Raw genomic sequence first — 6,000 nt, forward strand, 5'->3', positions numbered from 1 at the left:
TACTATGTTCCTCACAGTGGAAACTGACAGGTTAAATCTCTGAGACAGCTTTTTGTATCCTTCCCCTGAACAACTATGTTGAATAATTTTTGTTTTCAGATCATTTGACAGTTGTTTTGAGGAGCCCATGATGCCACTCTTCAGAGGAAATTCAAACAGGAGAACAACTTGCAAGTGGCTACTTTAAGTAGCTTTTCTCATGATTGCATACACCTGGCTATGAAGTTCAAAGCTCAATGAGGTTACAAAACCAAAAAAAGTGCTTTAGTAAGTCAGTAAAAAGTAGGTAGGAGTATTTAAAACAAGAAAATGATAAGGGTGCCCATACTTATGCACCTGTCAAATTTTGTTTGAATGCAGATTGCACATTTTCTGTTAGTACAATAAACCTCATTTCAAGGCAGAAACATTACTGTGTCCAACAGTTATTACATATATCAAACTGAAATAGCTGTTGCAAAAACAACAATTTTTATAAAACATTAAGCTTAAGATTAATAGGGGTGCCCAAACTTTTTCATATAACTGTAGTATAAAAGGGCTTTTAATTGCCAAAGCCAGAGAGAAGCTTCTAGGGCTACATTTATATGAACACATTTTAGTAAGACAATACACTAGTGTGACCCCCTCTTTGGGGGGAAAAAATTGCATCATGCCATTTGTCTTATACATTTGGGGACAAGACAGCGCTACTTTTAATGGTACATAGCCCCTAAACATAGATGCACTCATGTCTGTAATTTGCGGACTTGACTGACGCAAAAAAATGTAATGTACATCCACACTTATAATGTGGAACAACAGTGTGGCTTAAAACAAAACTTAGCTCAAGCTGCTATCCAGTGTGTTCTGTACACTTCTTTTTATCTATCATCACTGTTTACATTGGATTGTCACATCTCTTACTATTTATACGTTTTACTAATGTAGTAAAGCAGCACCAACTTTGAAGTTAAAACCAGAAAATGAGACCATAGCAAAATTGTATAATTTTTCAGGATCGAAAAAAAATGACTGTGTTGAACGTGTAATAGCCCTTTTACAAACCCCTTAAGAATTTCTACATCCTTTTCGAGGCAACCCATCAGGCGATTCATGCTGCGGGCATGATTGAAACCCTCAGTTGCTATTGTGCCCGCCGCTTGGGAAGCACAAATCACCTGACAGGTTCCCTTTATATATAGACAATGCAATTACTTTATAACCACCCACGGTCAGTTCTCTGAGAAGATAGACTAAACAGCAGATATACACTCCCTGACAGAAGTTATGTCGCTTATCCATGTTATGTAAATAAAAGCTTATAAATTATTCTTTTGAAAGCTGAAACCCTCCCAAATTTGTTTTAGGTTAAGAAAATAAATTGGCATCAATGCTGAAATATTGATCATTTAATGAACACAGAATGGTCAGATTTTGGCAAGACAAAAGTTTTGTCGCCCACAGAAAGTAATGTGATATTCAAACAAATAATTATCTTAAAATACAAATATATGTTGCATAACATTGGTGAATGAAGTTCTGGTGCTATTAGTCATATTTAATATTTTGTGGACTTCCATGAGCTTGAAGGACTGCATCCATGCGGTTCAACAATGATTCATACAATTTATTAATGAAGTCATCAGGAATAGCAAAGACTGCAGTCTTACATGCCTCCCGGAGTTCATCTAGATTCTTTGGTTTTGTCTTCCAAGCTTCCTCTTTCATCCTACCCCAAACATGCTCAATGATGTTCATGTCTGGTGACTGGGCTGGCCAGTCCTTGAGCACCTTGATTTTTTTTGCCTGAAGGAACTTTGTTGTAGAGATGGATGTATGAGATGGAGCACCATCATGCTGCAGAATTTGACCCCTTTTATGATTTGGAATGTAAGAGGTAGCTAATACTTCTTGATATTTTAGGCTATTGATATTGCCTTCCACCTTGCAAATGTTTTGCACACCCCCATACTGAATGTAACCCCAGACTATGATCTATCCACCACCAAATTTAACTATTTTCTGGTATTTTGGATCCATTCGGGCTCCAGTAGGACTCCTGCAGTATTTGCGAGAACTGTGGTGTAATTCTACTGAAGATTCATCAAAGAAATCCACCTTCTGCCACTTTTCCAGCGTCCATCTGTTTAGCAGGCTGTGGAACTTTGCAAATGCCACACGGTTTTTTATTTGCCTTTTGTTTATTGCTGGCTTCTGGGCACTGATTCAACCATGGAGGCCATTTCGAGACCGAATCCTACAAACTGTTCTAGTTGACACAGGGACTTGAGGTGACCAGGCCTATTGGAGCTCTGCTGCAGTGGAAGAGGGGCTTGCTTTGGATTATCTAACCAACAAACGTTCCTCCTGAGCAGTTGTCTTGCGGGGTCTGCCGGACCTGGACTTGTCAAACACATCTCCAGTCTCTTCAAATCTTTTTTTTAATTCTTTGCACTTGACGCTGAATCACATTAAAGGTGCCAGCCACCTCTGCAGTGTATCTAGTCTTCAGCCTCTTGATAATCAAGGCTTTGGTCGCAGGGTGGATTTTTGGCAGTTCAAGTGAAGGTCTGGGGTGCTGGGTTTCTTTTTATGCACACCCACTAATTAATCGATCATTTACTGAGCACTGGTTAGGATGTAAACTAGGATTGGGTGCATTATATGACCAGGCGACAAAGCTTTTGACTTGCCAAAATCTGACCATTCTGTGTTCATTAAATGATCAATATTTCAGCATTGATGCCAATTTATTTTCTTAACCGAAACCAAATTTGGGAGGGTTTCAGCTTTCAAAAGAGTAATTTATAAAACCAATGGATGAATTTAACGTCAGGTTATAAGCTTTTATTTACATTACATGGATAACCGACATCACTTCTGTCAGTGCTGTTGGGTTCTATACACTCCCTATGTCATAAGAGTCCATAAATGCTCAGAAGGGCTGTAAAAATAATTGAAGTGAGTACCCAAACTTTGCTTGGATAATATCTGCATGCAGCCAATCAAATTAGACACTGGCACAACGTACGATCCATGACTAACCAAATTAGAAATTATGTATGAAAAATCTACAGATTGTGTACAAATATCTTTTGGATTATTCCCTTTGTCAGAAGTTTCTTAGATCTGAATTATAGTTAGGCTGTGTGCACACGATGCGTTTTTTTACGCGTTTCTGCAGCTGCGGAAACGCATTAAAAACGCATGGTAGAAGGGCAGCAATGTTCCCCAATGGAAATCCGCATATGCTGTGCCCATGCTGCGGATTTTTCCGCAGCGTTTATGCTGCGCTCAAAAATCCGCAGCATGTCCATTAATTTTGCGGAAACGTGGCGTTTTCGCCGCCATTGACTTGCATTAGAACGCGCCAATTCCGCAAGACTGCATTTGTACTTGCGTTATTGGCGCGTTCTAATGTGCGGATGGTACCCGGGTGTGGAGGAGAGTCTCATCCACACCCTGGTACCATTAAAAAATCTGTAAAAAAAAAGGATAAAATAAAAAATAAATGTATACTTACCTTCTGTCGGCCCGCGCACCACTCCTGCTTGGTTCCCGGCACTTTGCAGTGAGTTGAAGGACCTGCGCTGACGTCAGAGTCATGTGACGGGTCACGTGACGCTGACGTCGGCAGGTCTTTCAATTCAATGTTGCCGGCAAGGTAGAACGGAGTGAGCAGGACACCGGGGGCCATCGGAGGGTAAAGTATACATTTATTTTTACCATTCTTTCGGTCACACTATATAAATCCATGCTGTTTGCATGGATTTATATAGTGTGACCTAGTTGTCAAGCACTTTCCAGGTGATGCTAAAATCGCCTGGAAAGCGCTTGTCAATCCGCATGTGGAAACACATATGGAAACGCATGTGAATCCGCATGTATTCCGCAGGAAAAACGCATGTACAATCCGTTTTTCTGGGGAGATGCAGAAATGATGCAGAAATTTTCTGCATCGTGTGCACATAGCCTAAGGGTATGTGCCCACGATGCAGAAATGAAGCAGAAAATTTCTGCAGCATTACTGCATCTCCCTGGCAGAAAAAACGCATGCAGATTGTGCATGCATTTTTCCTGCAGAATACATGCGGATTCACATGCGTTTCCGCATGCAGATTGACAAGCGCTTTCCAGGCGATAGCATCACTTGGAAAGTGCTTGACAACTAGGTCACACTATATAAATCCATGCAAACAGCATGGATTTATATAGTGTGACCGTAAAAATAAAAAAAAATAAAGCTATATTCACCCCCGATGCTCCGACGTGTGCTGCAGCGCTCCTTCCTGTCTGGCTGCCGGCATATCGCGAGACACAGCGGTGAAGGGCCTGCGGTCACATGACTGTGATGTCACCGAAGGTCCGTCAACGCTGCCGGCATGCAGAGAGAGCTGTCGGAAAGGTGAATATAACTTTATTATTTTATTCTTTTTTTTACAGGTACAATGGTACCCAGGTCTGGATGAGAGTCTTCTCTCCTCCAGAACTGGGTACCATCCGCACATAAAGACGCATATAATCCGCTTGTACAATTGTACAGACGCGCATTCTATGCGTCTCAATGCAAGTCAATGGCGGCGCTTCCGCAAAATTAATGAACATGCTGCGGATTTCTGAGCGCTGCAGAAACGCTGCGGAAAAATCCGCAGCATGTGCATTGACATTGCGGAATGCCATTGGGGACCATGGGGTGCGGATTACCATGCGTTTTTTATTCGTTTCCGCTGCGGAAATTCCGCAGCATAAACGCATGAAAAACGCATCGTGTGCACGCAGCCTTAGAAGAGAAATTTTCCAACCTCCAGTTTATATCAATTAGATTACTAAGCTAGTGACTGTAGCTTCAGCATCTCTACACACCTACCCTGGCAGGAATGCCGACTCACTCACCGCTGCGACGCCCGTTCCGCACCACATCCTCCTTCCATGGATGCCCGGGGTCTGCGCACTGCTCGCAGATCCCTGGGCACTGTTCTTAAGGCGAGCGCGCTCCCAGGCTCTTAAAGGGACAGCACATGCCGCCCTAAAGTGTTCCCATTCCATGGCGGGGAGACCCTTATTATTTAAGGCGCCTCCACATGTTGGAAGGTGCCTGAGCAACGTGTTATGGCTGTAGTCTGTACACTTGCTAGTTCTCAGGTCCCCTGTACCTGCCAGTCAGTTTACCTGTCTGCCCTTTCTTGCCGTGTTTTCCTGTATTCCAGCCGTGCATATCAGCTGTTCCTGCCAGCACCTGCCTGTATTCCACCTGTGCCCGCATGCACCTGCCTTCCTGTACATAGTCGTGTCCGCCAGTACCTTGCTGTCTGTATATCAGCCCTGTCCACCAGCACATGCCTGCCTGCATATCAGCCGTGTTTGCCAGGACCAGCCTGCATATCAGCCGTACCTACCTGTATACCAGCCGGGTCTGCCAGTACGTGCCTGTGTATCGGCCGTGCCCGTCAGTATACCTGCCGTTCCTGCTCGCTCCCGCTGTGCCTGCCTACACCTGCTGTTACAGCTTCCTGCCCCTTTGAAGGTCAGCTGCCATGTGTCCGAGGTCTGTCCTGGAGTAGCACCTGGCGTCCTTCCGGAGCCAAGTCTAACCCCACCATCAGGGGTCTAGCGAAGAGTCGAGTGTTCGCTTAGTCACGACTCTCCAGGCTCTCCTCAGACCACGGCACAGTGGGTCCACTACCCAGACCGTTACAGTGACAAAATAGTGACGCCTGGGAAGTGAAGACAAAAAACTTGTAGTGTGACTTTTTACATTGCAGATCCAGAACCTTTCTCTCTAATCTACCTGTTCATTATCATGAGCTTGGATAAGAAGACAATGCTGCAGTGAGAATACAAGGATAAGCACTTAGGAAAAGCAGCAACAGCAGCTTACATCTTCAATTTCTCCAACTAGATCAAGCTGCTGTGAGAAAAATTGAAAGATAGGTCTTTTTCATGCATCAGTCCATGTGCTATACGTTTATTTCAGATACCTCACTGACCCATGATAATCAATACGCCACTTCACATTTA

Source organism: Phyllobates terribilis, unplaced genomic scaffold (assembly GCF_046119375.1).
Source record: "Phyllobates terribilis strain yellow unplaced genomic scaffold, ASM4611937v1 Scaffold_1__5_contigs__length_1240528914, whole genome shotgun sequence".
Taxonomy (NCBI): Eukaryota; Metazoa; Chordata; class Amphibia; order Anura; family Dendrobatidae; genus Phyllobates; species Phyllobates terribilis.